The sequence below is a fragment of the Hyperolius riggenbachi genome, chromosome 2 (assembly GCF_040937935.1).
Source record: "Hyperolius riggenbachi isolate aHypRig1 chromosome 2, aHypRig1.pri, whole genome shotgun sequence".
In the NCBI taxonomy this organism is placed as follows: Eukaryota; Metazoa; Chordata; class Amphibia; order Anura; family Hyperoliidae; genus Hyperolius; species Hyperolius riggenbachi.
In genome coordinates, this window is record NC_090647.1 from 347731585 (window position 1) to 347757164 (window position 25580).

At 45.8% G+C, this 25580-nt stretch overlaps 1 long non-coding RNA gene across 3 annotated transcripts in view; it reads right to left on the minus strand.

Annotated features, from left to right (window-relative positions):
- Window positions 1-17703, minus strand: part of LOC137546754 (uncharacterized) — a 174882-nt gene extending 157179 nt beyond the window's left edge. For 2 of the 3 annotated variants that reach the window (XR_011026348.1, XR_011026347.1), the window contains exon 1: window positions 17616-17703. This is a non-coding gene — a long non-coding RNA (uncharacterized lncRNA). Of the gene's footprint in view, window positions 1-9146; window positions 9350-17615 lie in introns of those variants that run through there. The other variant, XR_011026349.1, reaches the window with a different exon arrangement.
- Window positions 17704-25580: the final 7877 nt, after the last annotated feature.

The window sequence follows — 25580 nt, forward strand, 5'->3', positions numbered from 1 at the left end:
TCACTCAACACAAAGCTAGGTATATGCAGTGATGAGGTGGGTTAAGTATACACAACAGGTACTGGGGTATATGCAGTACTGGGTAGTACAATGTGCAGCTCCCTGTCACACACACAGGTAGTCACTGAATGTACTGGGCTGCTGGCAGTGGCACACACACTATCAATTAGCAATGCTGTGAATGCAACAAAAGTGTCAGTTTGACACACAGAAGAAGAAAAAAAGTACAGGATGAGCTCTGACAAGAGCTGTTGCTGGGTGCTATAAAAGCAATAACAATCAGCCAGGAGCAAGCTAAGCAGCCAAGAACCTAACTAATCTGTCCCTAGAAGAACAAGTCTGCAGCAGCTCTCCCTAGTCTGTCTAATAGCAGGCAGACAAGTGACTGTAATGGCCGCCGGAGGCTGCCTTATATAAGGGGGGGGTGGGGCTCCAGGGCTTAGTGTAGCCTGAATGGCTACAATGTGCCTGCTGACTGTGATGCAGAGGGTCAAAGTTGACCCTCATAGTGCATTATGGGGCGAATCGAACTTCCACAAAAGTTCGCCTGGTGCAGGCGAACGCGAACCCCCAATGTTCGCCTGGAACCGTTCGCTGGTGAACCGTTCGCTACACCTCTAGCCACAATTCAATTAGCCATATTTGATAGAACAGACTCACATTTATATCTGTATGTAGCACTTCCTCATTCCTCCTGAAGCTAAAAGCATTGTGCCCACCTCTTCAGCCTGGTTAATTCCCCTGCCCCTCCCTCCCCTGCTCTATGCCTGCCTGGATCAAACTACTTCTCTTTTCACAAACTGTAGCAGAGAGAAAAGACAGGGAAACTGCAGGAGCCTAACTTATCATGTCTGTTTGCTATAATTATTATTTCGGATGTCTGTCTGTCTGCCTAGATTAGATCACATGGACATGAGGGGTGGAGTTATGACATCAATCTCCCAGCATCCCTTGCACCTATAGTTTGGAAAGAAAAAAACTGCCTCAGGCCTAATTTCACACTGGGGGCAGGATTTCAAGATTATACAAGATTATATGTGGAATACAGACCCTGGGGGTGAGAAAATCACACTTTATCATGGGTGATTTTATATATCTTGGCAACTTATTAGGTTCAAAGCAAATTGTAATTTATAATGTAGGTACACCAATCTGTGAAACACCACACCAGCATATAAAGCAACCATTTAAAGGACACCAGGTGGAAAAAAACAAAAAACGGATGAGATAAACAATTGTATCTATCCTCCTACTCCTAGAAATGCCTTTTGTAGGTATCCCACAGTTTTATTTTATATTTAAATCTACTTTTAAAGTTTTTAACCACTTAAGGACTGCAGTCTTAAAACCCCTTAAAGAGACACTGAAGCGAAAAAAAAATGATGATATTATGATTTGTATGTGTAGTACAGCTAAGAAAAAAAACATTAAGATCAGATACATCAGTCTAATAGTTTCCAGTACAGGAAGAGTTGAGAAACTCCAGTTGTTATCTCTATGCAAAAAAGCTATTAAAGAGAACCCGAGGTGTGTTTAAAGAATGTTATCTGCATACAGAGGCTGGATCTGCCTATACAGCCCAGCCTCTGTTGGTATCCCAAACCCCACTAAGGTCCCCCTGCACTCTGCAATCGCTCATAAATCACAGCCATGCTGTGAGGCTGTGTTTACATCTGTAGTGTCAGTCTCAGCTGCTCCCCCTCCTCCTGCATAGCTCCGGTCCATGCCCCCGTCCCTTCCCTCCAATCAGCAGGGAGGGAAGGGATGCAGGCGGGGACTGGAGTTCTGCAGGAGGCGGGGAGAGCAGCAGACTGACACTATAGAGATAAACACAGCCAGCTCTGACAAGCTGTTTGTCAGCAGCGTGGCTGTGATTTATGAGGGATTACAGAGTGCAGGGGGACCTTAGGGGGGTTTGGGATAGCAACAGAGGCTGGGCTGTATAGGCAGATGCAGCCTCTGTATGCAGATAATATTCTTCAAACCCACCTCGGGTTCTCTTTAAGCTCTCCGACTAACTTAGTCGTGGAGAGGGCTGTTATCTGACTTTTATTATCTCAACTGTAATTGAACTGTTTACTTTTCCTCTGCTAGAGGAGAGTTCATTAGTTCACAGACTGGTCTGAAAGACTCATTTTGAATGCTGAGTGTTGTGTAATCTGCACATATTATAGAGTGATGCAATGTTAGAAAAAACACTATATACCTGAAAATAAAAATATGAGAATATTTTCTTTGCTGCTAATCTTCTAGTAATTATTCATAGTACACAACCAATTCATTATATCATATATTTTTTTTTCGCTTCAGTGTCTCTTTAAGGACCAGACACTTTTTTTCCATTCAGACCACTGCAGCTTTAGTGGTTTATTGCTCGGTCATACAACCTACAACCTAAATGAATTTTACCTCCTTTTCTTCTCATTAATACAGCTTTCTTTTGGTGCTATTTGATTGCTGCTGTGATTTTTAGTTTTTATTATATTCATCAAAAAATACATGAATTTTGTCAAAAAAAATATTTTTTTAACTTTCTGTGCTGACATTTTTCAAATAAAGTAAAATTTCTATATACATTTTTGTCCAAAGTTATTGTGCTACATGTCTTTGATAAAAATCCAATAAGTGTATATTTATTGGTTTGGGTAAAAGTTATAGTGTTTACAAACTATGGTGCAAAAAGTGAATTTTCCCATTTTGAAGCATCTCTGACTTTTCTGAGCACCTGTCCTGTTTCATGAGGTGCTAGAATTCCAGGATAGTATAAATACCCCCCAAATGACCCCAATTTGGAAAGAACACATCCCAAAGTATTCACTAAGAGGCATGGTGAGTTCATAGAAGATTTTATTTTTTGTCACAAGTTAGCGGAAAATGACACTTTGTGACAAAAAAATAAAATAAAAAAAGTTTCCATTTCTGCTAACTTGTGACCAAAAAAAAAATGAAATCTGCCATGGACTCACCATGCCCCTCTCTGAATACTTTGGGGTGTCTACTTTCCAAAATGGTGTCATTTGTGGGGTGTGTTTACTGTCCTGGCATTTTCGGGGGTGCTAAATTGTAAGCACCCCTGTAAAGCCTAAAGGTGCTCATAGGGCGCTCATAGGACTTTGGGCCCCTTGGGCCCAAAGTCCTATGAGTACCTTTAGGATTTCACAGGTCATTTTGAGGCATTTGGTTTCTAGACTACTCCTCACGGTTTAGGGCCCCTAAAATGCCAGGGCAGTATAGGAACCCCACAAGTGACCCCATTTTAGAAAGAAGACACCCCAAGATATTCCGTTAGTAGTATGGTGAGTTCATAAAAGATTTTATTTTTTTGTCACAAGTTAGTGGAAGATGACACTTTGTAAAAAAAACAATAAAAATCAAATTCGGCTTCCTTGTGACAAAAAATAAAATCTTCGATGAACTCACCATACTACTAACAGAATACCTTGGAGTGTCTTCTTTCTAAAATGGGGTCATTTGTGGGGTTTCTATACTGCCCTGGCATTTTAGGGGCCCTAAACCGTGAGGCGTAGTCTTGAAAGCAAATTTTGATGACAGGTGGTCTATGAGGGGCTGAATTTTGTGGAACTGGTCATAAGCAGGGTGGCCTCTTAGATGACAGGTTGTATTGGCACTGAAGTGCAGGAAGCGCAGGATGTTCTCAAATCGTGAGCTGGACATGGCAGCAGAGAACATGGGCATGTGATGTAATGGGTGCGTAGACCAATAAGACCGCATTACATTCTTTTTGACTAGACCCATGTTAAGGAGAAGGCCCCAAAAAAATGTTACGTTCAGAAACTTGGAGTGGTTTCCACTGAAAAGGCTGGGCCTCTTGGATTGGCGGTTGCGTATTGTGTGGCATAACGGTTGGTCTCAGCCACAATTAAGTCGTAGAGACCAGCAGTGATCAGGAAAAAAATTCTGTCACTGCGGTGGGGCTGGTGAGGGTTTGGCTGGGTGATCAGAAGCCTGCAGGGGGCAGATTAGGGCCTGATCTGATGGATAAGAGTGCTAGGCGGTGACAGGTGGTGACAGAAGGAGATTGATGGGTGTCTCAGGGGGTGATTAGAGGGGAGAATAAATGCAATCAATGCACTGGGGAGGTGGTCGGAAGGAGGTTTTAGGGGGAACTGAGGGTTTGGCCGAGTGATCAGGAGCCCACACGGGGCAAATTAGGGCCTGATAGTGTTTCTCAACATTTTATTGGTATGTACCCCTTTTAAAACCCTGTACTCACCAAGTACCCCCTAGCATAGTAAACATTATCACAAGTACCCCTTGACAAATATATATTTAATTGTAGTACATTATAATTGGTTCTAAACAATTTCCAAGCATTTCTTATTGCTCTTAATTAGCTAAAACACTAGTTTGGTGTTGTTTAAATAAGATTTATAATTTTCTAAAACTCTAAATTTGTTATTCTTGGTTAAGTATATAAAGCCCGAGTACCCCCTGAAACCATCAGAAGTACCCCCTGGGGTACGCGTACCACACGTTGAGAACCTAGGTGTTAGGGGGTGACAGGTGGTGACAGGAAGTGATTGATGGGTATCTCAGGGTGTGATTAGAGGGGAGAATAGATGCAAGCAATGCACTGGCGAGGTGATCAGGGCGGGGTCTGAGGGCGATCTGAGGGTGTGGGAGGGTAATTGGGTGCCTGCAAGGGGCAGATGAGGTTCTGATCTGATGGGTAGCAGTGACAGGTGGTGACAGGGGGTGATTGGTGGGTGATTAGAGGGGAAAACAGATGTAAACAATGCACTTGGAAGGTGATCTGAGGGCGGGTCTGCAGGGGCGATCTGAGGGTGTAGGCGGGTGATCAGGTGCCCGCAAGGGGCAGGTTAGGGTCTGATCTGATGGGTGGCAGTGCCAGGTGGTGACAGGGGTTGATTGATGAGTGATTGGCAGGTGATCAGTGGGTGATTACAGGGGAGAATAGATGTATACAGTGCACGGGGGGGGGGGGGGTCTGGGGAGGATCTGAGGGTGTGGAGGGGGTGATCAGGAGCCCCCAGGGATCAGTTTAGGACCTAATTTAAAATACTGCGTGGACAGATAGTGACAGGGGGTGATTGATGGGTGATTAGGGGGGTGATTGGGTGCAAACAGTGGTCTGAGGGGGTGATCAAGGGGGGTCTGAGGGGTGCTGTGGGCGATCAGGGGGGGAGGATCAGTGTGTGTGTGCGTTTACTAGGGGGACTGCCTCCTGCCCTGGTGGTTCCTCGATCTCTGGGACCACCAGGGCAGGAGGCAGCCTGTATAATACACTTTGTATACATTACAAAGTGTTTTATACACTTACTATGCGGCAGATCGGGGGTTAACAACCCGCCGGCGCTTCTAAATGGCTGGCAGGTTGACGTCACGGGTGGGCGGAGCATAATGCCGGCGGATGCGCGCCATCCCCGGCTGTTCAGTTCCCCAGGTACTGCCACCGATCGGCATTACGCGATCCTGGGGGTGCCACTTTGCCTACGCCCGTAGGTAGTGGGCGGTCGGCAAGTGTTTAAAAAAATATAATAATATACTCTCTTGACATGCATATTTAAAAAGTTCAGACCCTTAGGTAACTATTTGTTTTTTTTTTAAATTGCAATTTTTTTTAATTATTTTTAATTTTTGGTGTGAGAGCTAAACAGCTAATTTTAAATGTAAAGTAATGCAATTATTGAATTAAAAAAATGTATGTGGGTGCAGTTTACTATTTGGCCACAGTCAAAAAAGTCCTGGAAGTGTACAATCACGCTTCCAGGAACTATAAAAAGGACGGGAAACTTTTTTTTTGCAGAAAGACCGCGGTCTCTGATAAGAGACCGTCGTTTTTTTGCGGGGGACTTAGACCGGTGAATGGGAACTACTGTATATTCCCATTCACTGATTGGGGGGCTAGCGGGAGCGCGCGCCTCAGGCAGCAGGGGCTGCACAGTCTATCTGGACGGATATATCCGTCCAGATAGACTTAAGTGGTTAAAGGACCACTATTGTGAAACATTTAATTTTCAACACCCCCACAGTAGTTACATCAAGCATAAAGAACACCCCCTGTGTCATTTATTTTAATTTCTAGTATGGTCCTTTAAACATTCAAATGTCACTGTATGCTTTATACGTCAGTGCCCACACTTGCGCTGACGGACTTCTGTAACTGTAATGCCTTTATAGGGGTAGCCTGGTCAGGTTAATGTTGAATTTTTGGAGACATCTGTGCAGGGGCGTCGCTAGCCCTATTTTGGGGGGGCACGTGCCCCCAATCTGTCCTGGGGTGCCACGGATCTCCGCCCGGCCGCCGCCCACCCCCTCTGTCAGCGGCTCCCTCCAGCCGCCGCGTCACTCAGACCTCGATCAGGCGGCGACCAATCGTGCGGGCGCTAGGACCCAGCGCCCGCACTGATATGCGGAAGTGACATCACTTCCGCATATAGAGCGGGTGCGCCTGGCGCCCGCTCGTACTACTGGTCGGGTCGCCGCTGATCCTGAGGTCTGGTGACTGCGAGGTAAGGGGGGGAGCGGCGGCGGCTCCCTATCACTCACTCACTACCTAATGGGCTCCCTGTCACTCACCCACTCACTTCCTAAAGGGGCTCCCTGGCACTCACTCACTACCTAAAGGTGCTCCCTGTCACTCACTCACTGCCTAAAGGGGCTCCCTGTCACTCACTCACTGCCTAAAGGGGCTCCCTGGCACTCACTCACTACCTAAAGGGGCTCCCTGGCACTCACTCACTGCCTAAAGGGGCTCCCTGGCACTCACTCACTGCCTAAAGGGGCTCCCTGTCACTCACTCACTGCCTAAAGGGCCTCCCTGTCACTCACTCACTACCTAAAGGGCCTCCCTGTCACTCACTCACTACCTAAAGGGCCTCCCTGTCACTCACTCACTGCCTAAAGGGGCTCCCTGGCACTCATTCACTGCCTAAAGGGGCTCCCTGGCACTCACTCACTACCTAAAGGGGCTCCCTGGCACTCACACTACCTAAAGGGCCTCCCTGTCACTCACTCACTGCCTAAAGGGGCTCCCTGGCACTCACTCACTGCCTGAAGGGGCTCCCTGGCACTCACTCACTGCCTGAAGGGGCTCCCTGGCACTCACTCACTACCTAAAGGGGCTCCCTGGCACTCACTCACTACCTAAAGGTGCTCCCTGTCACTCACTATCGGGGTCCCTGTCACTCACTACCTAACTGGAGGCGCCTGTCACTCACTAGCTAACCTGGGGGTCCCTGTCACTCACTACCTAACTTGGGGGGCTACCATATTAAGGGGGCATTCTGCCTATTTATGTGAAATGCTGTCTATTTATGTGCCTCATGACTGCTGAATTTGTCTTGTTGGGAGCCTTATGATTTGTTGGGGGCCTCAAGAGTGCTGAATTTGTCTTGTTGGGGGCCTCATGATTTGTTGGAGGCCTCATGATTGCTGAATTTGTCTTGTTGGGGGCCTCATGATTTGTTGGAGGCCTCATGATTGCTGAATTTGTCTTGTTGGGGGCCTCATGATTTGTTGGGGGCCTCATGATTGCTGAATTTGTCTTGTTGGGGGTCACATGATTGCTAACTGCGAGACTATAGGAAAAGCTGAATCCTTATCATATGAGACAAGAGCATTAAACCTACTTTTTTAGCTTTTTAAAACAGAAAATAAAACTGGGAGGTTCTAAAAAATTGAATACATTTTTTAGGAGTAGGATGGATGAAATTGTTTATCTTCACAGTTTATTTTCAACTTGGATTTTCCATAATGTTCATGTATGAGTTAAAACGTTTGTACAGTATTTAGTTTAAATTGCTGTTGCCACTTAGATAAGTGACTTTTGGGTTGCAGTTTGGGCACTCGGCCTCCAAAAGGTTCGCCACCACTGTCATAATCTAATGTCCATTACTAATTACAACAGAGAGAAAATGTGTGCATCAACCAAGTGAACCTGACAAGTCTGGCTTTGCAAATTTGGCCTATTGGCTAATCACGAGACATTGCTCATGCAAATATGCATTTGCTTTCGCATGCCTAAATATGCAGGGTCAAAAACCGCAAAACAATCGCCCTGCGGGAATTAGTTCATGCTACATAGCACTATCCAGGGGCGCCACGAGGAGGCTTCCCATTGCCCCCATACAACCGGGGGGCCGCGGGGGTCCCAGGCTCTCTCACCGCCTGGAACCCACACAGCGGCACCCCGGAGGTGGAGGCTGGGGGGTGCAGGCGATCTCCCCAGCGTGGCCAGCGCCGGGAAGAGCCGCCCGCACACACCTCCCAAGATTAAAAACAGGCACTTACCTTAACGGGGGCAATGGGAAGCCTCCTCGTGGCGCCCCTGGATAGTGCTATGTAGCATGAACTAATTCCCGCAGGGCGATTGTTTTGCGGTTTTTGGTTTTTGACCCTGCATATTTAGGCATGCGAAAGCAAATGCATATTTGCATGAGCAATGTCTCGTGATTAGCCAATAGGCCAAATTTGCAAAGCCAGATTTGTCAGGTTCACTTGGTTGATGCACACATTTTCTCTCTGTTGTAATTAGCATAATCTAATGTCCCACCATTTCTAGGTTCATGTAAATTATCTCCACCCGTTACCACACCTATATTCTGGTCCATGGCCCACCCATTTTTCGGTGCGGCGCGATAAGCACGCCGCACAACGTGATCCTCATATTTTTGGCACGCTAGCTGCAGTGTGCTGAATTCTGCTGCCTACAGTATGTACAGTATACGCTGTTCTCTAGTGCCTGCACTGTGTGCTGATTTACCTCCAGTGTGTACAATGTAAGGTGTTACTCTGTGCCTTTACTGATTGTAAACCAGCTATATTGTATGCTGATCCCTGCTACTTTCAGTATTTACAGTATTAGCTGTAAAGCCTGGTACACACATACAATTTTGATTAGTTAATTTTAGCTCTGTTCATAAAATTCATTGTCTGTTGGCCCACTTACTGCACGGGGGTGGTAAAATTGGGGGTCAGTGATTGACCAATCAAAATTGTATGTGCGTATACATCTTTGATCTATGCCTATACTGATTGTAAATTATCTAAATAAAGGACAGGGGGCTCCATCCAATATTTCGATGGGCAGGCCCGTTATCTTTAGCTTACACGGCTGCTAAGTTCATGTACATTTGGCCCCACCCATGGTCACGCCCACTCACCTCATGGCCATGCCCATTTTTTGTCGCGGCGCGCATATACCTCCCCACCTGGTGCCCCCGATCTCCAAGGACCCTAGAAACGCCCCTGCATCTGTGTGGATCATCCTCCTCTTCTGTACATTTCCAGTCGGGCTTGGCCGCCTGTGTTCCAGCACTGTCTCTCCATTGTACAGAGAGCAGTAATTTTCTGCTTTTTACTTATAGCCTGGTCAGGTGTTGTAAACAACAGATGGTATAGTCTTTTTTTAACGTGTCCCCCAACTGCCATATCCCAGAGAAAGCTCACGCCGCCTAACCGCTATTCCTATGGCGACAATACTAGAGAAAGGTCCCCGCACTCTCCCTGTGCCCTGCAGGCATCCGGGGAGGCAGCTCTCAACGCAGCACGGACACTGCTGCGTAATGACAAGCTGGAGCCACACTCCCCGTCCATTGAATCGCGGGTTCTCTGCCTGCTTGCAATGATTCATATGAATCGTTGCCGGTTCTCTGCCTGCTTGCAATGAATCATTGCAAGCATGGATTACTATGCATGCTTGTTTCAGGTGTGTGATCCAGCCACTGCTGCAGCCAAGCTAATCAGTGGCTGTTACTGCTGCTGGCATAGTGCAGGCTGCTAATCAGTGGCTGCTACTGCTACAGTGGTGTCTGATAACCTACAAGCAAGCAAAGGGGGAGGCAGAGTGGTTACGCAAGGTGGCCCCTGCATGCTGCACCGCAGCTACAGCCTGCGGGCTGCATGGAATTAACAACTATAGAGAGCTTTGGGGGTCACCAGAAAAGGCTCAGAGGACCACATTAGGCCCCTGGGCTGGACTTTGGACATGCCTGATCTATACTGACAATCTTCTGTGAGATCATGAAAATCTAAATGCTAGTAGGTATAAACTACTCTACCAACCATTAGATCAGTATGTAAACCATACACAAATGGTCAAGGCTGGGCATATGTCTAGTTATCAGTAGAATTTGCTGGCTCGTAGAACCATGCCACTGCAAAAAGATAGAAAGATTGTGGATCTATGGCCCTTGTTCAATTCACTTTTTCTCCTTAGTTTAAACTGAGTAAGGGTCTATATCTGTAATATTTTTAAAAAACCTTAGGCTTACAATGGAAAAAAAGTAGAACTCTAGATTGTAAGTCCTCGGGCAGAGTCCTCCTCCTTGTGTCTCCTACCTGATCATGCACCTCCATTACTGTGAAACCATCTTGCCTAATGTCCATGCTCCCATCCAGTGACTGACTAAGCATTACCTTGTACTCATACTGTGCTGCATGATCTGGTTTGCATGTATTCCTGTATTGTCTTATTGCTGTATGTCACCCCTAAATATTGTCTGTAACCTTAACTAAGGTACAGCGCTGCGTAATATTTTGGCGCTTAATAAATAAAATAAATAAATAAGCTGAACCCAGTCATGGTGTAAGTAGGTTGGGTTACATATGTACACGTTTATCTCATTATGATGCATAGTTACATAGTTATTTTGTAAGGGTCTATATCTATCCCTCTCCCTCTAACCTCCAGATCGCAATTGTCTATCACCCTCCTGGTCCTGCTTATGTCTTCCTCGATCACTTCTCTGTATGGCTCCTCCAGTTCCTGTCCTCTGAAATCACTACCATCATTATGCGTGACTTTAACATTCATGTCGACACCAAGAATTCTGTCGCCAGCAAACTTCTTTCACTTACTCCCTCCTATGGCCTGCCTCTGTGGTCCACAGCTGTAACTCACTCTAATGGTCATACAATCGACATCATATTCACTCATCTCTGTTCTATCACTGGTTTCACTAATGCTCCACTCCCGCTCTCTGATCATAACTTACTAAACTTCTCTCTCTCCCCCTCCCTTCCTACTACACTTCCACATGCACGCTCACACATATGCAGAAACTACTGCAATATAGACATGCATTCTGTCTCTGATGCCCTGGCACCTCTCCTCACACAATCATTTACTGACGCAGCTACACACTACCACAGCTCAATCACGCAAGTCATGGATGCAGTTGCACCTCTTACCAATGTCTGCCAACACCATTTGAGTTGCTGACCAAAGCTACTAAACAGCTAAAAGGGTGCTCTAGGGTAGCTGACTGGCATTGCAGAAAAAACAATACTAATGAGGACTTCATTTCATATAAAAAAAGCCTTGAACAATTTTAGAAATACTCTCTATGCAAAACAGTCATATTTTCCTCCCTCATATCCTCCAACTCGCATAATCCAAAGCGCATAATCCAGCACTTTCAACTCCCTTCTCCGTCCACCCCTCCTCCTTCTTCTTCGTGCTTATCAGCTGAAGAATTTGCAACATATTTCACTGATAAAATTGCCAAAATCCAAAGTGGTTATTCCATCCAGACTCCATCTCCACCCCTCCTGTAGATTGCTCTCTTTCTGCCTTCTCACCACTTTCCGAACATTATCTCTCCTCTCTATTCTCCAAATCTCATCTAACCACCTGTTTTTTGGAACCTATCCCCTCCCATCTCATTCTGCAGCTATCCACATCCCTGATCCCTGCCCTAACATTGCTGTTTAATCTATCCCCCCTCCACTGGTATTTTTCCATCCTCACTCAAGAAGGCTGTTGTAACACCACTACTTAAAAAAAACATCTCTAGATCCCACTGCACTTGCCAGCATTTGATAATGTCGACCACACTTTACTCCTACAGATCCTTTAATCTATAGGCATAAAGGGCCTCTCTCTCTCCTGGATATCTTCCTTTCTCCCTGGAAGGTCTTTCACCATTTCTTACTCAGATCAGACCTCCTCTCCACATCCTTTGTCTGTGAGGGTACCTGAAGGCTCTGTCCTCGGTCCCCGCCTCTTTTCCATCTACATGCACAGCCTTGGTAACTTAATCAACTCATTTGGCTTTCAATACCACCTATATGCAGATGATACACAACTGTACCTCTTGGCCCCATACCTAACCCCCTCCTCACACGGGTTCCCGTCTGTCTGTTCGCTATATCCTTTTTCATGCCCTCTCGCTTATTAAAACTTAATATGAATAAAACCAGGGCTGTGGAGTCGGAGTAATTTTGGGTACCCGGAGTCGGAGATTTCATAAACTGAGGAGTCGGCGTTGGATGATTTTGTACAAAATCCACAGCCCTGGTAAGTATTAGACTAGGGAGTCGGAGTCGAGGAGTCGGAGCTATTTTGGGTACCCGGAGTTGGAGTTTTCATAAACTCGGAGTCGGAAGATTTTTGTACTGACTCCACAGCCCTGAATAAAACAGAACTAATCGTCTTTCCACCATCTCTGTCCACCTCTCCGCCTGATATTACAAAAATTGTTAATAACATCCCTATAACTTCAGTTCCTAAAGCACGGCGCTTAGGGGTAATATTTCATTCTTCTCTCTCATTTATTCCTCACATTAACTCCCTTACCAGCTCCTGTCATCTCCAACTCAAAAACATAGCACGCATCCAACCTTTTCTTACTTAGGACATAACTAAAATGTTAGTACCTGTTCTTACTATATCTCACTTAGACTATTGTAATACAGTGGCTTGCAAAAGTATTCGGCCCCCTTGAAGTTTTCCACATTTTGTCACATTACTGCCACAAACATGAATCAATTTTATTGGAATTCCACGTGAAAGACCAATACAAAGTGGTGTACACGTGAGAAGTGGAACGAAAATCATACATGATTCCAAACATGTTTTACAAATCAATAACTGCAAAGTGGGGTGTGCGTAATTATTCAGCCCTCTTTGGTCTGAGTGCAGTCAGTTTCCCATAGACATTGCCTAATAAGTGCTAATGACTAAATAGAGTGCACCTGTGTGTAATCTAATGTCAGTACAAATACAGCTGCTCTGTGACGGCCTTAGGTTGTCTAAGAGAATCTTGGGAGCAACAACACCATGAAGTCCAAAGAACACACCAGACAGGTCAGGGATAAAGTTATTGAGAAATTTAAAGCAGGTTTAAGCTACAAAAAGATTTTCAAAGCCTTGAACATCCCACGGAGCACTGTTCAAGCGATCATTCAGAAATGGAAGGAGTATGGCACAACTGTAAACCTACCAAGACAAGGCCGTGTACCTAAATTCACAGGCCGAACAAGGAGAGCGCTGATCAGAAATGCAGTCAAGAGGCCCATGGTGACTCTGGACGAGCTGCAGAGATCTACAGCTCAGGTGGGGGAATCTGTCCATAGGACAACTTTTAGTCGTGCACTGCACAAAGTTGGCTCTTATGGAAGAGTGACAAGAAGAAAGCCATTGTTAACAGAAAAGCATAAGAAGTCCCGTTTGCAGTTTGCCATGTGCCATGTTAACAAACGCTGTCCATCTAATCTGAGTGAGCTGGAGCGGTTTTGCAAAGAAGAATGGGCAAGGATTTCAGTCTCTAGATGTGCAAAGCGGGTAGAGAAATACCCTAAAAGACTAGCAGCTGTAATTGCAGCAAAAGGTGGTTCTACAAAGTCTTGACTAAGGGGGCTGAATAATTACGCACACCCCACTTTGCAGTTATTTTTTTTTTTTTAATGTTTGGAATCATGTATGATTTTCGCTCCACTTCTCACGTGTACACCACTTTCTATTGGTCTTTCACGTGGAATTCCAATAGAATTGATTCATGTTTGTGGCAGTAATGTGACAAAATGTGGAAACTTCAAGGGGGCTGAATACTTTTGCAAACCACCGTATGTGCACATAGCATTAAGGTGCTACAAAAGTAGTTTCATTATACTAAATTAAATATATAAATATATGTGCAATAGCTAAACTATAATATTGGCTACCTCCAACTGCTGATATGAATGAATATTAGTGAAAACAAAAAAAGACTAGTATGTATTAAAAAATAAAACCTGTCTTTGTTCATGAATTGTTTTTGGTGCTCCTCACTAGATGCGTAATGAAGGTGGAATAGAGAGTCTTTTGCCCACATATGTTCATGCTGAAAAGTCCTTCTTCCTCATCTCACAAATTTGGTAGGTACTGTATATGTACAAACCTGCTTTAAAAAAAAAGCTAGGACGCTGTGTATAAACTGACTAAAACATAATGTAATGATTTGCAAACCATTTAATACAAATATTTAATTAAAAATACAACCCCCGCCCCAGACCTCCGTGTTGTGCCACCCCTCCTTCACTTAGGGGTGTACTCACTTTTGTTGCCAGCAGTTTAGACATTAATGGCTGTGTTTTGACAAGCTGTACACTGACTACTTTACATTGTAAAGTACAACTTACATTCAACCTTTTACTGATTTTTTTTTTTTTTTTAGAACAAACGTTATTGGTATTTTTCAGTTTCCAGTGAAAAAGAAAAAAAGCAAACATTTTTCTACAGCAAGGATTATACCATCAAAGGTCCTTTAAGTACAGTACTAGAACCTTGAGTTGACCAAATTCAACATCGGGAACTGTACATACTTAAAGGCTACTTTCCCACCAAGATGTTGCGTTTTATGGGACGTTTTGGTCTATTAACGTTCCCCTAACGTAACGCATGGTGGTGTTGAAGTTGGACGTCAGATTGAGCCACGTTATGCAGCTCTCAAAGCAGCCGCTCCAGGTTAGTGATAGGAAGTCCGGATATTTTTAAGGATTCGGATCATTTGAATTGGATCATTGAAAAGATCCGGATCTTTGAACCGAATCATTTGAATCATTTTACTAGGGACGCAGACTGGGTGAAATGATTAGCAGGACAGGACATTCCCTGCACTGTACATTCTGTATGTTTCTGTTTCTTCCAGACCAGCTATTTTCAACCAGGGTTCCGCGGAACCCTGAGGTTCCGCGAGAACCCTCCAGGGGTTCCATGTCAATTTGACACTTCCGTGGGGACAATATAGTCCCGCTTCTGCATCCATCTACAGCAGCGGCGAAGGAATTCCTTCATGCTGCTGTGAGCGAGAGGCGGATGGATTTGAGAAACAGCCACATCACCCGAAGCCAGGTCCCGGCACGCGCGGGAGTTCAAGCAGAATCCCAGCTTCAAAGAAGAACATCTGTTGGGTAAGTATGGGTTTGTTTTTGTTTTTTTTCCACACAGACACCAATGAATTTACTGCACATATGGCCAGACAAACGAGCAAAAGGGGGACATTTCAGCCACACAAACAGGAGAACATAGCAGCAGCCGCTGCACAAACATGACAGCACAGAAATTATGAGACATGCAGCCACAGAAGTGGGGGAAAAAGCAGCCAAACAAACGAGACATAGCAGCACAGAAATGGGGAGACAAAGCAGCCACACTAATGGGACAAAGCAGCACAGAAAAGGGTAGACATTGCAGCCACACAAATGGGACATAGCAGCACAGAAATGGGGGACAAAGCAGCCACACAAATGGGACATAGCAGCACAGACAGGGCCGGCCTTAGGTTTCACAGCGCCCTGAGCGTAACCAGATTTTGGTGCCCCCCCCCCCATTCATCCTCTTCGCGTGTGAGGGCACCACACATATACACAAATGGGAGGGGGGGGGGGGGCTTAGTGCCAGTGTAGGTGCCAGGATTCTGGGATCAGGAGAGATGGACTCGTCGTCACTCAGGATATTGTCACAGGGCTGAGTGGCACACGTGCTGCGCGCTTCTCTGCAGCAGCCTGAGGCTCAGCGTGCCTCCGTCCATCCTGATTCCTGACATATAGCTATAAGTCCCCCCAGTATAGGTAGCCAGGCATAGGTGACCCAGTAAAGGTAGCCAGCTATAGATCCCCACCCCCCAGTATAGGTTAGCCAGGTAGGTGCCCCCAGTATAGGTAGCCAGTATACTTGCCCCAGTATAGGTTAGGTAGGCATTTGTCCCAGCTATAGGTTAGATAGGTAGGTGCCCCCAGTACAGGTTAGATAGGTAGGTGCCCCCAGTATAGGTTAGATAGGTAGGTGCCACCCAGTATAGATTAGATAGGTAGGTGCCCCCCAGTATAGATTAGATAGGTAGGTGCCCCCAGTATAGAATAGATAGGTAAGTGCCCCCAGTATAGATTAGATAGGTAGCTGCCCCCAGTATAGGTTAGATAGGTAGCTGCCCCCAGTATACGTTAGATAGGTAGCTGCCCCAGTATAGGGTAGATAGGTAGCTGCCCCAGTATAGATTAGATAGGTAGGTGCCCCCAGTATAGGTTAGGTAGGTAGGTGCCCCCATTATAGATTAGATAGGTAGCTGCCCCCAGTATAGATTAGATAGGTAGCTGCCCCCAGTGTAGATTAGATAGGTAGCTGCCCCCCAGTATAGGTTAAATAGGTAGCTGCCCCCCCAGTATAGGTTAGATAGGTAGCTGCCCCCAGTATAGGCTAGATAGGTAGCTGTCCCCAGTATACGTTAGATAGGTAGGTGCCCCCAGTATAGGTTAGATAGGTAGCTGCCCCCAGTATAGATTAGATAGGTAGCTGCCCCCAGCATAGGTAGGTGCCCCCAGTATTGGCTAGATAGGTTGCCCCCCCAGTATAGGTTAGATAGGTAGCTGCCCCCCAGTATAGGTTAGATAGGTAGGTGCCCCCAGTATTGGCTAGATAGGTAGCTGCCCCCAGTATAGAGTAGGTAGGTAGGTGCCCCCAGTATAGATTAGATAGGTAGGTGGCCCAGTATAGATTTGATGGATAGCTGCCCCCAGTATAGATTAGATAGATAGCTACCCCCAGTATACTTAGATAGGTGCCCCCAGTATAGGTTAGATAGGTAGCTGCCCCCCAGTATAGGTAGGTGCCCCTAGTATTGGCTAGATAGGTAGCCGCCCCCAGTATAGGTTAGATAGGTAGCTGCCCCCCAGTATAGGTTAGATACAGTAGGTAGGTGCCCCCAGTATTGGCTAGATAGGTAGCTGCCCCCAGTATAGAGTAGGTAGGTAGGTAGGTAGGTGCCCTCCCCCTCTCCCCTCATAGTGGAGGGGGAGCCGCGGGGAGGGCAGCCCGACCTCTCCCTCCCTTCCTCTCCGGGCCACCCTCCGTGCTCCCCCCTCCGATCCGATGCAGACTGCAGCAGAGATAACAACTCCAGTGTTCTCCCCAGAAATTTTTTCCAGCCGGGTGGCATGAAAAAGTAGCCGGGTGGGGCATAACCGAGGGAATGCAGGGCCAACTCTGCTTACAGCATAGGAGGAGAATGAGGAGGAAACGTGACAAATCAAAACCTGGAAAATGTACTTCACTTTGAGGTGGCAAACCTCCACTCAATCCATTGCTGTGTACAACAAATGCTAGATCTGGCATAAGACTGTTAAAAAATTGGCGTTAGATCTAAACAGAGGAGCATGGCACTTTCCATCATTATAAAAACTGAAGTAGTCCACTGACGAGGCATGATCCTCAACAGATTACTGGTGGTTCCCTGTGTACAAAACAGGGTGGGGAGATTGTACAGCAAAGTCCCTAGTAACCGGCGGGGATCACCTGATGCTGGTTACATGTGCTTGCTGGTTGCTTGAGCAACCGGTCGAAATGGCACAAACCTCCCCCTGCAAGTACTTACCAAGCCTCCAGCGATCTCTGGCGATCTCCCTCTATCTCCCCGCAGGCTCAGAGCAGCTTCCGGTTTCCGTGGCTTTCTCTGTGCACGGAAGCTGGAGTGTCAGCTGACCTGCATCAGGTCATGTGACAGGCTGGCTTCCCTACACAATGTTGGAAGCTGATTAGAGCCAGCAGGGAGATAAAGGGAGACTGCCAGACATCACTGGGGCCTTGGTAAGTCTTTCAAAGCCTGCCTGCACTCACAAAAAGCCCCCCAACAGAGGTCCCTGTTATCACTCAGGCAGGCCGGTTAGATGAGACTTTTGGTTGCCTGAATTCCAGATAACGGGGACTGTGCTGTATGTTGAATTTGTAAGTTGCGTCGTGTGTTGAACTTAGTGAAATGTGAATAATCCTTTCGGACAACTTGGTATTTGGACATTATAGAATAAAAACGGTTTTGTGGTTGTTTTCAGAGTGGTATTACAGTGCTTTTTATTTTATTTGCAGCTACATAAATCCCGCTGACAGTGCAGGTGAAAGACCTCATGTAGTCAACACATGTCCAGAGTTATATGTATTGGGCATTGTTAATGGTACTGATTGACCACAATCATTCAGTTAATGTTTTTGGGGTCAACTCCGCTACCAATTATCTGATGGTAAAGTTTTCCTTGCTGTTTGTGGACCCCATTGTTTCCGGCTGAATGCATTAATTAGATCAAGAATCATTGTGGAACTACAAGGTTCAGTGTGTCCTACAGATCAGATTACACTGAGAAGCTGCAAATTCCCACACAGATCTGAACCGTTTTTGTTTTTTTGTGAAAATGCAAAGCACAGCATGGTCTGAAAGGACATGCTAGCCCTTGTGATTTCAGAGGTTTATTAGTGTAAGGGTTAAAATAGGTGGGGGGAGGGGAGAATAAACGTCAGGACAGAGCTTTATGAGTGCAAACTAACCTTACTCACTGAGGTCACTGCTGGGCTGCCAGCTACATGCCTTTTGCCTGTACTTTTCAGATCAGAAGGTTTTTTTTCCCCTTCAGTGCTGCTGTCCGTGAACTCCGTTCTCCAGGCACTTAAAACATCTCGCTCTCTGCAACTAGCCCCGGAGCTGCTCCGTGCGTCTTGTGACAGCCGGGGGAGGAGGCGAGTGATTGCCGGTGTAGTGAAAATTTTTGCTACCTATCATATTTTGCAACTTGCCATAGAGGACAGTGTATGACTGTGTAGGCGTGGCTCCTCTCTGTTAACACGCCTGTAATTTTTTGCAACCACAGATCCCATTGAGTTAGAAGGGGGATTGTTCCCTCCAGGGGGGGTTATTAGTTGAGCAAGAGGGGGGATTGTTTCCTCGGGGGGGGGGGGGGGGGTTATTAGTTGAGGAAGAGGGGGGATTGTTCCCTCCAGGGGGGGTTATTAGTTGAGCAACAGGGGGTATTGTTCCCTCCAGGGGGGGTTATTAGTTGAGCAAGAGGGGGGATTGATCCCTGGGGGGGGTTATTAGTTGAGCAAGAGGGGGGATTGTTCCCTCCAGGGGGGGGTTATTAGTTGAGCAAGAGGGGGGATTGTTCCCTCCAGGGGGGGTTATTAGTTGAGCAAGAGGGGAGGGTTCTGTGTGAGAATAGGGTTTGGTTGGGTTGCATTTTCTGATACAGATAGGTTAAAGTCAATGGCTAGGTTGCACTTTCTGATAGCTATACGTATAAATAAGTGCAACCGGTTGCAAAATCTGATAAAGTTGCAAAAAATTTCACCACACCGGCACTTCCAAACTCCTCTCTACACTCCTCTAAACACAAGTGCAGTATTTTACAGAGACGGGCAAGTTAGTACGCAAGGTATTTAGTGGGGAGGGTGAGAGAAAGAGAGACAATTGACCTAGTGACGCAACTGTGAGGAGGAAAGGAGGCTCCGAATTACAAAACCAAACGATTATAGTTTGCCCAGCCCTGCCTTTGCCACACAGGCACCAGAATCCTTTCTCTGTCACAGACTGCATGTAATATGCCTCGTTCCTGAAGAACACTCTGCAGTCAGTAGTAGAAATGGTCCCGCCTACTGCCGAGCCAATGACTGTACGAGCCCGCAGGAAAGCAGATCTACACAGAGGAGAGAGCCCAGCGTGTGACGCAGCCGGGCGGGGGCGTATCTTACCCGGGCGGCCCGCCCACCTATTTGATCCTAGGGAGAACACTGAACTCACCCCCCTGGTTCCGATCGCCGGCGCCTCTCATTTGCCGCTGGTCTACTCTCTTCTACATAGTTACTGATACACACTAAACTTCCTGTTAAGCAGGAAGTTTAGTGTGTATCAGTGACTATGTATGTAGAAGAGACCAGCGGCAAGTGAGAGGCGCCGGCGATCGGAACCAGGGAGGTGAGTTGTTATCTCTGCTGCAGTCTGCATCGGATCGGAGGGGGGAGCACGGAGGGTGGCCCGGAGAGGAAGGGAGGGAGAGGTCGGACTGCCCTCCCCGCGCTGCGGCTCCCCCTCCATCACGGACATGTTTGCCCCCATCACCCCCAGCAGCGGCACCAGGGGGCGGAGCGAGAGGACCAGCCGGGGCCCGCAGCCGCAGCCTCCATATCAAAACATGCGGCCAGGGGACAGGAGCACCCCCTGGAAGCCGGCGCCCTGAGCGATCGCACCGGTCGCTTAGGTCAAAGGCCGGCTCTGAGCACAAAATAGGGGGGCACAGGACATGGATCGCATTTTAATACAGGGTATATAGATTATATATATATATTATATCTCGCTCGCAAACACAGGGGTTCCCCGAGATTTGAAAATTTTCAGAAGGGTTCCTCGGGCCAAAAAAGGTTGAGAAAGGCTGTTCCAGACAGACATCCACTGTAACCCGAATCTTTCATTGTGATGATCCGTATGATTCGACTCACAAAAAAGATCCGGATCAAATGAACGATTCGTTCATGATCCGGACAACACTACAGTCCTGCTACGAGTCACCACAGTGCAGTGAATATTAATTAGCCATGTGGCTGGCCTTGGAGGAGGAGGGGAGACCTCCTCCTCCAACATTACTAAGCATGTGCAAACAGTCTAACGTGGCTTAGCCCAGTATAACGTACAGCATGCAGCACTTTGTTTAAACGTGCTGCGTTACTATGTAACGCAACGTGGGCACTGTGAACAGCCCATTGATTTATCCTTGCTGTGAGTTAGGCTGCGTTACTGGCTGCTGTAACGTGGGACTTTAACGTCCCACTGTGAAACCAGCCAAAAAGTAAACCTTGAAAAAACCCTACCCATAAACTCCCCCCTCCCCCCCCTTTCCCATCCCTGGCCCCTAGAATAATGATGAAGCTTATGATATATCAAGATTCCCCAGTGTACCTTGAAGATGTTCCATGATATTCCACTTAGTATACTTAAAGAGAAACTGTCGTGAAAATCTTAAAATTTAAAACACATACAAATAAGTAGTTCATTTCTTCCAGAGTAAAATGAGCCATAAATTACCTTTCTCCTATGTTGTTGTCAATTACAGTAAGTATTAGAAATCTGACATTACCGACGGATTTTGGGGTAGTCCATCACCCCATAGGGGATTCTCAGCATGGCCTTTATTCTTTATAAAGACACTCCCTGAAAAAGATTTATGCAAAGATGCAGCTCGCTGCACACTATTTTGGCAGTTGGACGTAGCAACTGCGATCCACTAAGTGCTTTTAAAAATAAAGAAAACCCTGAGAACCTCCCCATTTGAAGATGGGCTAGTCCAAAATCTGTCGGTAATGTCCGCTTTCTACTACTTACTGTAAGTGACAGCAACATAGGAGAAAAGTAATTTATGGCTCATTTTACTCTGGAAGAAACGTACTTCTTGTTTGTATATGCTTACATGTATTTAAAATTGTACGATTTTCGCGACGGAGGTCCTTTAAAGTGTTCCATCAAACTTTTGATCTCTTGCTGAGAGTGAGTTGCAAGTATAAGGGCCCGTTTTCACTTGTGCGGTGCGGAATCGTCGCTGATTCCCTGCTGACGAAATCGTATGCAGGTGCGATTCCGCATGCGTATTTCACCGCGATTTCGCATAGGTTAGTATTAATGCAATTTTAACCATGTCACTGTCTGTGTGATTTAACATTACTTTCTATGCGAAATCGCGGTAAAATATGCATGCCAAAACCGTATGCGATTTCCTTATTAAATACATTAGCGGCGATTCGCATAGCGGTGTGCGGTATGCAAATTCTGCGGGGTCTACCGTGGTGATTTTTTCTGCACAGAAAAACGCTCAGAAATCCTGACAAGTGGAAACAGGCCCATCCACTTGTATTGTCTATGCGAATCTGCATGCAGGAAACGCATGCAGATTCGGTCTAGTGGAAACGGGCCCTTAAAAGTTTGATTAAACAAAAAAAGTCTTAGTTCCTTTATCCTTATGGCTAATTGCATCAAGCTTATCCAGACGAAACAGATGGGTGAGTTCCTCCTTAAAGCCTCATACACACGAGGCACAAATGTCTGCAGTTGCCAGCAGACAAGAGACAGCTGTACACACGTTGCACAGAGGGACAGAGATGCGGCGGAAGCTGTCGCTGAAGGTTCCTCCTCCGCCCGGAAGCTCCGTGCATAGTGTGTGGGTTGCTGTCGCTAGTCCGCATACACACGCAGTATGCGTGGTGGACTAGCGACAGTTGCGGCGAAGTTGCGGCGACAGCTGTTGCCGGCGATTGGACACGACAATCGCCTGGCGACAGCTCTGACTGGCGACGGTTCGTGGCGCACGCCTCATACACACGGAGGACCTGTCGCCGCAACATGCGCGTGCCACGTGTTTGTGGCGACAGTTGTGCCCCGTGTGTATGAGCCATTACGTCCCAAACTTAAGGGGGACTAGGAGATATCCATTTGTTAAAAATCCCCTTTCGAGGTGCTAGCAATACTAGGAGGGCTAATTTGCTCGTGGAACTGGCAGCTGTTGGAGAGTCGCTCTCAGATTCATCTATAAAGGACATGGGGTAGGGGAAAAAACACAAAAAGAGCGCACTCAGAAAACTGATGATAAAGGGGAGACCAGCCGGTCGTAGACAGATCTCACCTGATGTGATGGCTGATATGCCCTTATGGGTATTATCAGCTTGCAGGCTTTTGTCCCTCTCAGACCAGGGACCAGGTCAGAAGCGGGCTCTTTGTCCAAAGGGATCCTGTGGCTTGAAGCAGGATATCAGGAGCAGCTGTCTGGTTTGTAGCCGTTGGTGTCCCAGCACTGGCTATAACACCAGAGCTGCAGGCAACTGTGGGCTGTATGAGACTCAATCCCTTAGCAGGGAGAGTCTCCTTCCTGAAAAGTTAGCAATCCACACACTGCTCTGTTCATACACACCACAGCAGTGGCTGGGTGGTGAGCAGTAGCACGGAAGTGGCTGAAAGAAAGCACAGGAGACCGGTGCTGGAAGTAACTGATTGTTTAATTAATGTAACAAATACAACTAGTTTCAGGGGGCCATTCCTCCTTTCTTCAGGCAAACAGTTGCTACATTGTGATGATCCAATTTAATTGAAATTCAAAAATCAATTAGTTAAAGGCGACCCAATCAGTGTGTGTATGTAAATGTAACCAGAGACCATGAGCCTCTGCTGTAGGTCATGGTTTTCTCTCCCTAAGTGGGTTAAGAAAGTTAGTATTAGGCTATAAAAGGATTGAAAGCAAACATAATATAAGACTGCCACTAGGGGGCAGCCTCTGTGCTGATATTCAGATCAGGAGGCTGCAGTACCACCTCAAACCAACAGGTGGCACCACACTATTTTCTATCTGTAGGTGTAATATCATTTCAGCTCAACAGGTTATTTTACATTGTAAATTAATTTCCGAACAATAGAGGGTACTATAGCACACTCCTCTATTGGGGGAGTGATGATTGCATGGTTAATAGTTTCCATAATCATATGCAAATTTGATACATTTATTTAAAAAGCTCATTAAGGATTTTTTTTTGTTGTTTTTTTGTTGTTTTTGATTGAATTTGAGGCTGTTTGATATAAATATTTAGGACACAAGACTAACATTGTAAATTAGTGTTGTCCGGATCATGAACGATTCGGATCTTTGATCCGAATCTCTTTTGTGAGTCGAATCATCCGAATCATCAAAATGAGTGATTCGGATCGCAAAAGGGGCGGGGCCAGGAGCAACACGCCCCCCCCCCCCCCCCCCCCCGTCTCAGCGGGCAGCGAGGTCCTGGAAGCAGAGCAGAGATGGATCGCTCTGTTGAAGGGGAGGCAGCCTTGCACAGCCACAGGTAGATGAGAGAGAGGGGACATTGGTACCACTGCCAGATATGTGTAGAGCACACATACTGGCCGCAATGTGCTGCTCATTATAGGCTGTCTGTTCCGTAGTTGTGCACAGTGAACACATTGGAAACTTTTGGCTTAACGTTACAGGCAGCATGCTGGGCTAGGACAGGGCAGGCACTGTAATTGCTGTGCAATATGATCCTCATGCACTGCTCTAAACAGCTGCACTTTACTTCTGGGAATGCTTTGGGGAATGCTTTCTTTCACTGTGCGACGTTTGCATTCAGAGTATACAGATGCACATATAGGTGAAATGATTGCAGCATGTGGGTATTGTGTGCAAACAAACATTTCTGCTCTCTGCTCGTCCCTCCTCCCTTCTCTGTCCACTCCCTGCCCTCTGTCCATCTTCTCCCCTTCTCTGTGTGTCCACCCCCCTCCCCTTCTCCTGTCCTGCTAGTCATTTCACCCCCGAATGCTTCCGTAGTAAAATGATCCGAGATTCGGATCAAAGATCCGGATCTTTTCAATGATCCGATTCGAATCATCCGGATCATTGAAAAGATCCGAACTTCGCATCTCTATTGTAAATTATCAATTGAGGATGTTAAAATAAAGAGCAATTTGAGTTTGCTTCAATTATATGGCATTGCACGCCAAAAGGCGCACAAAAGATTTGTTAGCTAGCTATTCAAAGGGGTATACTTAGAGTATCTGGATTTCAACTTATGGTGAGAAATTTTTATTTTTATTTTTCATAATTTAATAATCTCTAGATCTTATTAAGCTGTTTGAATTTGGAGATTTTTTTCCGATTGGATCAAACCTCTATTATGTTTTATACTAGGAATTAATGACCCTGAAAGCCAAAAGCATAAAATATGCAAAAAAAAATGTTCCCCTTCCTATAAAAACAAATGCAGTTTCCATTGTATTAATAAAAATCAACAACTATAAATATGGGGATAATGCCATATCAATTGGCTATAACATATAATATGTATAAAAGGTAATAATACCGTGACATAAATATACAGATATTAATAACCATTAAAAAATTAATATTGTATGTATATTTCAAGAGGACAGATGAATATATTATTATATATATGTAAAAAATACATTGTGCAGTTCAATAAACAATGCTCTAAGGTGCAATTTTAATCATAGTTCTTTCTGTTTTAGTTCGCCATGGTTTCCAAGGCTATATTTAGACCATTAGGACTAAAAGTTTCCATTTGTAAAATCCTTATTTGTCCAAAGTCTCTGTTGTGTACTTGGTCGAAATGCTTTGAGACACTATGTTTTGCGTATCCTTTTTTAATGTTCTCTCTATGCTTATTTATGCGCTTGTGAAATGGTTTTTTTGGTGCGGCCTATATATTGTACGCCGCACGGACACTCTAACAGGTAAACTACATAGTCGCTTTTACATGTAAGGTATTGGTAAATGGACCAAGTTTTGTTATTCACTCTGCAGTTAAAACTTTTTTGGTCTTTTTGTATGCTTTTGCAACATAAGCATTTCCTTTGGTTGCATGGAAAGTTTCCGAGTAGACTTTGGGAAGTGTTTTTGGTGAGGTGTGGTACTTGCATATTTTTGAGTCTGCTGGGTGCTAAAATGTTACGAATTGTCTTTCCTCTTCTAAAAGTGATCTTGGGTTTGGATGGTAAAATAGTTTTTAAAATTGAGTCATTGAGTAAAAGATT